At 34.7% G+C, this 10,820-nt stretch overlaps 1 long non-coding RNA gene across 1 annotated transcript; it reads left to right on the forward strand.

Moving 5' to 3' along the window:
• The first annotated feature begins 4,836 nt into the window (after nucleotides 1-4,836).
• Nucleotides 4,837-10,612, forward strand: LOC138893489 (uncharacterized). Its single transcript, XR_011409006.1, has 3 exons — nucleotides 4,837-5,859; nucleotides 9,297-9,364; nucleotides 10,337-10,612. It is a non-coding gene; the product is annotated as an uncharacterized lncRNA (long non-coding RNA).
• The last annotated feature ends 208 nt before the right edge of the window (nucleotides 10,613-10,820 follow it).

The following is a 10,820-nucleotide window of genomic DNA, read 5'->3' on the forward strand; positions in this document are numbered from 1 at the left end:
ATTAGAGTTGGATATAGGGGAGTTTTTCTCGTCTAATCATGTCCTAAATTTAAGGGATCACAACATGACCAAGATAATTGCACGGAATGCAAAAGACAATTACGATACGTTTTATTTATTTTATTTTTTTAACAATTAAGATGATAGTTTTGTGGCCTCTAATCTTGATTTGCGAAGTCCAAATTAGGAGAGAACTATTATGTGATCAAAGTCCAGCCTAAATTTGGAAACTTCCCTCCTGAGCCTTGACCTTTCTTACCAGCACCCACCTTCCCAAAAGGAAATGATTATAGAGAACTTCAAAGGTTAAATCAACCTTTTAAGTTTGCAAGTGATTCATGTAATGTTAAAATCAACCTTTTAATTTTGCGAGTGATTCATTTAAGGTTAAAATCAACCTTTCCAGTTTAAACTTTTCTAGTATCTATAATTCTAATATGTATTAATCTTTTAATATAACTGTAAAGTAATATCAAGTAAATGTATCTTTACCGATTAACCAATTTCTAAATGTTGGAGTTGATCCTAAAGAAATACCACTTCCTCGTGAATTTATCTTGAATCGAGATCTTTTGGCTCAACTTTATTCCAGAGCAACCCCATTTTTCACCTTGAATTGGTCAAAATATGCGAACTTTCTTACTTTTCGTGTAATAAAATAGTTATCTATCCATATTATTCACTAAAATTAGGTTGGATAAAAAACTTTTTAAAAGTGGATCAAATACGAAAAAAAATAAAAAAAAAACCTCCAGATTTACAAGTGAAAATTGAAAAATAGCCATAGTTTCAAAAGTAATCGAAATTTAGCCATTTTTTCATGTAAAGATAAAATTTGAACAAAAACACCTTTAAGAATCCAGAAACATTCCAGCATAATATGCTGGAATTTGAATTTTTTACATATGAGATACCAGCGTAATATGTTGAAATTTCATAATGTGCTGGAGTTCCAACGGAAAATTAAACACAAGAGAGATCTATTATGTGATCAAGTCCAGCCTAAATTTGGAAACTTCCCTCCTGAGCCTTGACCTTTCTTACCAGCACCCACCTTGTCAAAGGAAATGATTATAGAGAACTTCAAAGGTTAAATCAACCTTTTAAGTTTGCAAGTGATTCATGTAATATTAAAATAAACCTTTTAATTTTGCGAGCGATTCATTTAAGGTTAAAATCAACCTTTTCAGTTTAATCTTTTCTAGTATCAATAATTCTAATCTATTAATCTTTTAATATAACTGTAAAATACACTACTAGAAAACCAACCGACTTCGGTCAGTCAAAAAATAGACCGAAGTCTGTCGGTATTTTAAAATATTTTATTTTTTAATTTTTTTATGAAATCGACCAACTTCAATTGTTTTTTTGACGCAAAAATATGGGAAACTATTTTGATATCCCGCGAAATTTATTTTTAAGAAACCGACCAACTTTGACCGGATCCATATTATCCGTCATGTATAATATGGATAATATCGTTCGTTTTTTTGAAGATGCCGTGGATAATATGGATATCCATATTATCCGCCGGTTAACCTATTTTCTATTCGTATTAAATATGGATCGGATCAGATATTTTCTCTGTTTTTACATTATTCATTTTTTACCTGCTCATATTCGACCCAACCCGCCCGTTTGACACCTCAGATTGAGACTAATTCTCCCTATATCTCACACTATTAGTCAATTTCTTCATACGTCGTAATATTTCGTAGGCAATGTTCTTATTATATAAGCTGGTACCTTATTATTGAATTTTACGAAAGACAATCTCGCACAAAAGTTATGGGACTTTCTAATAAAATAGCACTAGAAAATGTCCAGTGAATTAAAGAACTCTCAGATCCAAAGATACAGAACTTTTCTTTCTTCGAAGTACTAAGACAGGAGGAGGGAGGACAAATATGATATTGTTAAAAAATTTTATTTATTATTCATGTTTGCATGTTCCAAATTATTTATTTATTTTTCATTTCATTCTTTATGGGTGGAAATTAGTTGTAACACTTATGAATATCGTTCACCGTCCTTGACCTAAATTTTTGTAATATCCAACTACTGTTATGGTCACCTAAGTTTTGATAAAAAATATATTGGGGGCCAACTCTCTTAATTGAGCATGCTAGAGGAAGGTGAACCGGCCATGTATATACATGGATGGGGGTCATCACCTGCATTTATTTCACAACTGTATGGTTCAGATTGTTTGGGGGGAAAATGATCTTTATATAATTTTTTAAAGATTAATATAATTAGATTATACAAAGTTAAATACATATTATACATGAACTACACATATATATTATGTATTCTCCCACTATTTTTAGCTTAAGCAGTGAGTAAAAATGATTATTAAGGTTAATTCTTCTATTTAAAAAAAATAGTACTTGTGCCTACACATAGGGCGAATGCAGTATACAATTATACTTTCGATGCGAAGTATAAATTTATATGTAAAAATTACTAAATTTACAATAAATATATAATAAATATGAACTTATAACTTTAAAATATAATGAGTTAAATACTAAAAATTTTAATTGTTGCATCCCATATGCCAAGCAATCAAATCAAAAAATGTCCAAGTTCCAACTTCCATCTACCTCATTTCTTTCCTCTCCACTTCAATTTATTTTCGTTTACACATTTAAACCACCAATTTGTCTCTTCAACCCCCCCCCCCCCCCCCCACAAACACACACACAGAGAGAGCCACCCCCATACTCTATTTTGTTTGCTTCTTCATTATTATTCCCTCTATATATCCTCTTCTTCATTTAGCCTCACAGCTCGGATATGGTTGGGTATCTAGACCTTAGATTACATGAGAACTCAATATATTTTGTCCAAATCTTATATTTGTCTTGAAAAATTCATTAAATATATATAAATTATTATTTTATAACTCAATAACTTAAAAAAATTAAAATTTCAGACTTATAAACTTTAAATCCTGATTCTACATAGTCTACTATTGATTTTGTTAGGCATTCTAGGAATAGCAACTCATCTTTAAACCTTAAACTAGTGCATGCTGTGCAGTGCCCAAAATTAACTTTGAATGAATACGACACCTGACTGTCAACAATACTACTTATTAATAACTACTGTTTTAACCTCAAATTAAAGGCTCAAACATTACTCATATGCTCCAAAGTCGCATCTTGACAGAGACTAATGCCTCTATCATATCACTTTTGCTGAATTTGTTTGGTGAAAGTGGTTTAGAACCTCTGTTGATTTGAATTGTGAACACCAATTGGGAAAACAAACACGGCACGTACGTGTATGATAACCATAAAGTAGACCTCTTATTAATTAGACAATGGGGATCAACAGTTTATATACAATCAAAGATTTTATTTCTGTCCTATTTGGACAGTGTAATTTCCGGTTAAGAGTTAGCTAACTTGCCTAATCTCATTACATTCCTGTCCATGACATATATAAGACTGGCAAAAGGATTAAAACATTTCTTTAGATCATAGGTTTAAATCTTAATTGTGATATTATAATATATGTTTTGAATCTCTTTATACTAGAACCTGGCTTCACCACAACCTAGGTTTTTCGAGAATGTACAAGTTATAGTTTGATACTATTATTTGCCTAAACGCATTTAACTATGTGAAAAAGTGAATTTATGTCTCTCTTATATATTAGATGAAATGTGATATATATAGTGTCTTAACTTCTATAGCCAACAAGTTAATTGATTCACTAATTTTACAATTATGTACATTAGATACTCCTATTAGGTAACGACTTGATTGCTACAATCAGTGAGTATCTAGTTCACACATGTGAAGATAATGATTGTTAGATACTCCATTCGATAACAACTTGACTTCTATAGCTAATGAGCTTTAGTTTAATTGCACCGTCAAAGTTTACCACAGGAGGTGTTGTTTCATGGCCCTTTCCCATTTCGTTGAAAATTTTGAAGTGAAGAAAATATTTTAGTGTTTCCAATAATCAATTATATCAACAAGCAAAAAGAATACTTATCACTACAAGAAAATCACGTATTACATGGGGATTTTGTTGGGGATTATATAAGAAAATTCGTAGGAATCTTAGTTTCCTGCGAATTTTCCTTCCGAAAAAATTCCGATGGGAAAACCTTCGTAGGTAATTATTACCTGCGAATTTTAAAAATCCCCAGGTACGTTACTTGAAAATTTTGAATCCTCATGTAAATTACAAGGATTTTTAAATTCGCATGTAAATTACCTGTAAATTTTTCATAGGAAATTCTAGATATTGCATGAAATTTTTGGTAAAATGTTAATAAAACTTGGGAGTTTTCTTGCGGAATTTGATAGAAAAATAACAGCAAGTATATCCCATGAAAATTACGAAGTGCATGTGTAGAAATTTTTAGACGCAAAATTAAAATTGCAACTATATTTTTATGAGTCAACCGTACCATATAATTTTTGTATATTCTATATAGACCTCCCCCACCAACAGACAAGATACTACTTGCACCAAGTAGATTATTTTTATCAATTACTAACTAGTAGTGTTAATAATCAGCTAGTTGGTAGTATTAACATTACAAAATGTATACGTAACCCACCCCTGCATACTCGTGTGTTTGTGTGTGTGTGGGATTTTGTAAAAAGTAATAGCAAAGTACATTTATATTACTTTTAAATTTAAGATATTCTTAGTTATTTTTCACAATTTCATTGATATTCTTAAATAACATATATAGTTTTTTTTAATCAAGGTCCATCATCATGATAGGGGTTAGGTAGACCCCAACATGTATATAGCAAAAATAATAATTACGCGGAGGAGGACATATACCTTTGCCTCTCACACAAAGTGTAGATTGTACTCGACCAATCTAATGAATAGTTGAACGATATGAGATAGTCTCACATTAAGAACCACAACATTGTTGATAGTGCACCTATCTTCTATCAAATACACTACACACAAGTTCATCAGTAGACTTCTAGTCATAACAAGTTCAAATGATACCATAATTAACCGTGAATTGATTTTTCTTTCGCTTGATCCTTAGTTAGGGTAGGCCATCTTGTTCTAACTTGTCTAGGAAGAAAAATAACTTCATTGAAGATATGAAATGTCCTTGTATTTTCCCCAAAATTAGCCAATTGATCTGCCACCACATTGCCTTCTTTATATGTATGTGCAATACAGAAGGTTCCTCTGCCAACATATTCTCTGATCTGCTCAAGCATATGTTTAATCTACCAAGGAGGTCTCATTTTTTTGTTAATCATATTCACTAACAAAGAGTCTGATTCCAACAACACATTAGAGAATACGTATTGGCTGCACATATTAATTCTCTGCAATATAGCCTTTGCCTCAGCTACATTATTACTACACCGTCCATAACAATCTGAAAATACCAGGATCATAACTCTTTCATGGTTTCTGATAATTTCACCCCCTCCAGCTGAGCCAAGATTACCTTTACTACAACCATTCACATTCAGTTTAAACCATCCCAATCGAGGTCTTTCCCATCTGATCACCTGGGAATGAAACCTTTATTTAACATTCTTTACAACTTTACATTTGTCAAACCAAAACTGAGGGAATCAACTATTCAAGATCAAGGTCATTGTATTAGTGATTTGCTTTATGATATACCAACATGAAATATGTTTGTTTCCAAATCTTGCAACACACCTACTCTTCCAGATATTGCAGCAAATCACAGAAGGTAGGCACTGCAGCAACATCGCATGCACTTCATTTCTAGCTTTCATCAACCACCAAGTCATAAGAACTTATCTAAGTTGACTTTGGCTAACTTTGATACCACAGGCTTTGAAAAAATACCTCCAAACTTGAGAAGCTATCAGACTCGAGGTAAGTAGGTGATAGGCAGTTTCCTTTTCATGATCAGTACAATAACTGCATTTGGGTACAATCATGAAAGTAAACCTCTCCATAGCATCGCCGGTTGGAATTTTGCATTGCACAACTCTCAGCATGAAAAAAGAAATTTTAAAAGGAAGTCTTTTGTGCCAAATAATTTTACAAGTCAATGATGTCATTCTTTTTGGATCACACATTGCTATGCTGATTTACATAAGAATAACCCTATATCTTCTGGTAACCAATAAGGGCAATCCAATTTTATTTCATCAAATTTGATCTCCGGTATTGCATTGACCACTGGACTAGATAGATTATCAGGTAATTTATCTCTTAACCACATTCCTCCCATTAAAAAATCTTGTACCTTAGTGCTTTTTGACGTGTTCCCTAACTGAACTTGGTTAGCTAAGGCCTCTAATAATGTCCAGTTATCCCACCAAAATAAGGCATCACCTCTACCAACTTTCTAGAAAATAAATTTCTCTGCATCTTTCCTTGAATCCATCAACCTTCTCCACGTGTGAGATTGACCATACGCCCATTTCTTTGCCATATGATGTGACCTTTTGTAGTATTTGGCCTCCAAAAAATCTTTAAGTAAAGTCTTTTGAGTTCTGAAGTTCCACTAGAGCTTAATAGAGAAAGCATTATAAATGTCCTTTATTGCTCTAAAGCATGCCCCTCCCTCTTTTGTTGGAAAGCATAGATCACTTCATGCTTTCCAATGTGTTTTATTTCTGTTGCCATCTTTTCCCCAAAATATATTAGCCATAATCTTCTCAATCTGGTTCAATACTGTCTTAGGAGGATGTAACACTGAAAGAATATGTAAATGTAAAGATTGTAGTGTTGATTTTATAAGCACAACTTTACCCCATATGATAGTAATTTACTCTGTCATCCTTGCATCCTATTATCCATATTAGCAACCATATCACTGAAATACACTACATTTTTCCTCCCTAAGTAAATAGGACATCCAAGGTATTTCATAGGAAATTGACACCATTGAAAATCAGTGATTCTATTAATGTCAGTAATCCTCTGATCATCTTCCTGAAAAGGAACATAAAAGCCAGATTTCCTCTTGTTCACCATTTGCCTAGATCTCTTCTTATTTTCATGCAATTTAGTCATCATAAGCTGCATAGAAACGAGATCACATGAAGAGAATAAGATAGTATCATTAGCATAGCACAAATGAGTGATTTTGGGACTCTTCTTATCAACAGAGTATGGAATACAACCAATATTGAGCATACTATCCATAAGCCTTGATAATAGTTCAACCCCCAGCACAAATAGAGAAGGAGATCATGGATGTCCTTGCTTGATTCCTCTACTTGATTTGAAAAAATCATGTCCGGTTCCATTAATGTTAATAGAATACCACACATTGGACATTAGCATCCATATACTCCAGATCCAACCTTCTGAGAAACCTATATGTCTGAGTACTTGGCAAAGAAATTCCCAAGATACCCTATCATATGCTTTAGTCATGTCCACTTTTAATACAACATTACCATATAAAGATGGTTTAGTTATATTATGGACTAAGTCTTGGGTGAGCATAATATTTTTTGTGATAGACCTTCCTCTAATGAAACCTGTCTAGTTAGGAGAAAATAGTTTTTGCATCAATGGGCTTAGTCTCTGGGTCAACAACTTGGATAGAATCTTACATGAGAAATTACTAAGACTAATAGGTCTTAGATCTGTGAAAGACTGAGGATTGTCCACCTTTGGTAATAAAATAGGCATGTGCGAGTCAATGCTTTTGGAATCTGATTACCTACAAAAAAAATCAAAAGTCATTAGTAGTAAGTCCTCCTTTATGATGTCCCAACATGATTGATAGAATTTTCCCGACATCCCATTTGGGCCTGGTGCACTCTGGGAGCTCATAGATGTAACGGCCCGGCTGGTCATTTTGAGTATTATAACCATGTTTCCCTATTTACTGCTCGAGCTATGTTTTATAGTTATTTTATGACTTACCGTGTTAGTTGGTTCGGGTCCGAAAGGATTTCAGAGTGAAATGAGACACTTAGACTCATAATTGAAAACATAAGATTGAAAAAGTTGATCAGATATATGTAAACGACCTCGGAACTTAATAATGATGATTCTAATAGTTTTGTATGGTGATTTTGGACTTAGGTGTGTATCCGAAAAATTATTTGGAGGTCCATAGTGGAATTATGCTTACAATGGCGAAAGTCGAATTTTTTGGAAGTTTGACCGGGGGGTTGACTTTTTTATATCGGGGTCGAAATCTGATTTTAAAAATTTTAATAGGTGAGTTATGTCATTTATGACTTGTGTGCAAAATTTGACGTCAATCGGACGTGATTTGATAGGTTTCGGCATCGTTCGTAGAAATTAAAAATTTTAAAGTATATTAGGCTTGAATTGGGGCATGATTCGTAGTTTTAGCGTTGTTTGAGGTGATTTGAGGGTTCGACTAAGTTTGTATGATATTTTAGGACTTGACGGTATGTTCGGTTGAGGTTCCGGGGGGCTCGGATGACTTTCGGATGGTTAACGGATCAAAAATTTAGACTTGAACATCTGCTGGAATTTTCTCATATCTGAATATGTTTTCCTTCTACGCGATCGCGTGAATGTGTCTGCGATCGCGTAGGCTTAGTTAGACAGTGGAGATTTCTGTTCTATGTGATTGCGTGGGGAGATCCGCGATCGCGTAGGGTTAATTGGGGGTTGCTGAGTTTTGTTCTACGCGATCGCGTGAAGAGGGATGTGATCGCATAGCTCTGGGATTTTGTGACTCGCGAACGCGTGAAGAGGGTTGCGATCGCGTAGAGCTGGAATCTTGTACTTTGTGATCACGTGGATGAGTCCGCGATCACGTAGGTCTGTGAAGTTGTGCATCTTGATCGCGTGGAAGTGTTCGCGGTGGTGTAAAGTTAATTTGAGCAGTGAAAAAATTGTGCTTCGCGATCGCATAGAGCAAATGTCTAGGCAGAGAGTTTAAGTTCTGAAAATGGGACTTCATCCCATTTTTTATTTTTGACGGATTAGAGCTCGGGAATAGGCGAATTTTGGGAAATTTTCAGAGAAAACAACGGGGTAAGTGTTCTTAACTCAATATTGGTTAAATTACCCAAATCCATGGTTGTTTTTAACATTTAATTGGTGAATTAAGTTGGAAAATTGTGAAAACCCTCTTAGTTTAATTTGGAGATTTGAGGGTCTAGTTGATGTCGGATTTGAGTAAAATTTATATGGTTGGACTCGTGGTTAAATAGGCATTCATATTTTATAACTTTCGCCGGATTCCGAGACATGGGCCCCACAGGAGATTTTTGAGCTAATTTTCGGATTTTTATGGAAAATTAGTATTTTCTTATAGAATTAATTTCAATAAATTTTATTGACTGAATCGAATTATTTGTGGCTAGATTCGAGGCGTTTGGAGGCCAATTCACGAGGAAAAGACATTGCAGAATAAAGAATTTCACGGTTTGAGGTAAGTAACAGTTTTAAATCTGGTCCTGAGGGTATGAAACCTCAGATTTTTGTATCATGTAATTATTTTGGAGGTGACGCACATGCTAGGTGACGGGCGTGTGGGCGTGAACCGAGGAGATTGTGACTTGGTCTGTCCCATGAAACCGTAAAGTTGAATAACTTATTGCTAGCTATATGCTCTCAATGTATTGAAGAAATTTGATTGTAAATCATGTTAGAAATCATGCTTAGGCTATGTGATAGTACTGTTGGGACCCGCAGAGGTCGTGTACTTGTTGAATTATTTGCTAATTGTTGTCTTGTACTCAGTCATGATTTTTCTTGCGTATCATACCTCAGTCTTTCTTGATTTTTATTGATACACTATGTTATCTTTGTTTGGGCTCACCTTTGTGATTTTCGAGAGCTCGAGAGACTAGAGAGGTTGATGACTGAGTGAGGCCGAGGGCCTGTCGGTGAGGTATGGATATTATAGCACATGAGTTATCCGTGCAGGATAATATAGCACGTGAGTTGTCCGTGTAGGATAATATAGCACGTGAGTTGTCCGTATGGATTATAGCGCTTGGGCTGTAGGAGCCCCTCCGGAGTCTGTACACCCCCAGTGAGCGCAGGTACCCATTGAGTGTGAGTGCTGAGGGCTGAGAGCCGAGTGGTTGAGCTGTTGTGACAAGTTGAGTGCCCGTTTCCCTAAGAGGTTGTACTTGCTTTTCATTTGTTGTTGCACTTAATTGCTATTGGTCATTGTTGTGAAATTTTCTGAAAGATTTTATATCCAGAATACATGAACTTGAACTGTATAAAATTGATTTGACTTAAACTGCTGGATTTGAAAGCATGTCTATTCTTTGTTGGATTTACTGAAAGTGAACTACAACTGTGTAGCTCGTCACTATCTTCAGTTCTTTATTTATTATTGTTACTTACTGAGTTAGTTGTACTCATACTACACCCTGCACTTCGTGTGCAGATCCAGGTATTCCCGGACATAGCGGGTGTTGATTCTTTCGCATAATTGATTTTCGGAGATTCTGAGGTAGCTGCCGTGTTTTGCAGACCTTGCCTCTCCTTCCCTATCTTCTTAGTTACTGCATTTGGTCTCAGACTATTATGGACCGTATTTTTCAGACTTGTATTCATATTAGATGCTCATGTACTCAGTGACACCAGGTTTTAGGAGTATTTATATTTGTACTTATGATATTTCTTCCGCTGAATTTAATCATTCTCTTTTCAAATTTAAAAGAATACGTGATTTATTAAGATTGTCGGCTTGCCTAGTATTGAGATAGACGTCGTCACGACGAGTGAGATTTTTGGTCGTGAAAATAGCAAACACCACATCCCTTAATTCCCCCATTATAGGTATTGTTGTAAGCATCTCATTATCAACATCATTAATGATCTTTGGAATACAGTCCAGGATAGACATATCACTATCAACACCTTCCTTC

Source organism: Nicotiana tomentosiformis, chromosome 6, assembly GCF_000390325.3.
Source record: "Nicotiana tomentosiformis chromosome 6, ASM39032v3, whole genome shotgun sequence".
Taxonomy (NCBI): Eukaryota; Viridiplantae; Streptophyta; class Magnoliopsida; order Solanales; family Solanaceae; genus Nicotiana; species Nicotiana tomentosiformis.